Below are 1,562 nucleotides of genomic sequence, written 5' to 3'. Positions count from 1 at the left end.
ATAATAATAATAATAATAATAATAATAATAATAATAATAATAACAATAATAATAATAACAATAACAACAACAACAAATAGGTCTGGGTCCTAATTTATTGACACGGAAAAGTCGTTAACTAAAGGTGTTTTTCATCAAGGCCGTGCAAGACGATTAGTGGTAAAATAGAAAAATACAAGATATGCAATATTGAACCATAAACAAAAATTATTAAATGACAAATTAAATAGGACGGTCGTACTCACGCGAATAAGCGCCCGGGGCATAAAATATTTTTGGCTCTTTTTGAGGGGCGCTTATTCAAACGGGGCGCTTATGAAAAGAGAGTGGAAATTAGAGGAGCTTATGGAAATAAATGAAATAAGGGATTCTTATAGGAATAGATGCGAATGCTGATGCAGAAAATTAAGCTGGTGATGTACTGTATTATAGAATTTTTTTCAAGAGGGGCGCTTATGTTTCTATATACCCATTTAAAATTACACAACATAGCACCATGGTTCGTTAAACTCCTTTTTTATATTCAGTTTTAGGTTAATTTTCAATAATAAGACATCCATTGTTCTTGTATTGTATTGTGGGTTTCTTAAAGTGGATCTGTTCCTAAGATATGATAGCGCTAAACCATGTAGTATTTTCAACATAGTAATAGCCTCATTAGAAAAGTTTTGTTTCAAGGTTTACCCATTTATAATCCTGTACTGCTTGGGAACTTGATTCATTACTTGTTTTTTGTTTTGTTTAAAGTAATCTTTGCTGCAGGTTTTGGAGAACTTGTAATTTGTTATTTAGTGTTTTATTAGTTCTACCCGACACCACACAACATTGCAGTAATCAAAATGTGAGGCTATTTATTAAAGTTGTATACATGGGATTTTATCAAGTACAGTAATACAAGCCAGGAATGACTTTATTTTATCATAATCTGTTTGTTTCTCCCAAGATAAATCTACATCAATATAAACACCTAGATGTTTACAACTTTGCACCCAAGCGTTCACCAACAATATGAATGTTTAGATCTGTAGGCCTAGTCGTTAATTTTGCTAATTTTTTGAGTGTGCCAATAAAATAGGCACACATTCAGTGGCGAGGTGGACGGACAGAAAAGCAGAAATCACAAGCGATCTTAATGTATGAGAGTTCGTTTTATTGAACACCATTCAATTCTGTGAAGATTGAATAAACATAGATAGTAGATATTAAAATCACTACACATCAGTTGAATCTCTCATAAAATACAAATAAAATATATAAACTATTAAATTAATAAATGATAACATATTTACTCAACAGTCAATGAATCCAGCATTGTGTAAAATACAGTTAATCTGTGTGATTAATTAAAATCATGGCTTGTATAACATGGTATAGTTCAGTAATTAATCAGCATGGTAATTATTCATGAATAATTTCTTACAGTGGTAATGTTAATCTTAATCATTGTAACCAGTACACTATTATTAATCTAAACATACAAACATATACAAACATACACAAAGCATGTAAAAACTTACTACTTTGACCGGATGTGATTACACCATTTAACAAGTAAACCTCAT

This window comes from Anneissia japonica, unplaced genomic scaffold (assembly GCF_011630105.1).
Source record: "Anneissia japonica isolate Jap-2015-1 unplaced genomic scaffold, ASM1163010v1 scaffold287736_len1891122_cov214, whole genome shotgun sequence".
NCBI classification, from domain to species: Eukaryota; Metazoa; Echinodermata; class Crinoidea; order Comatulida; family Comatulidae; genus Anneissia; species Anneissia japonica.
This window is presented reverse-complemented; position numbering follows the sequence as displayed.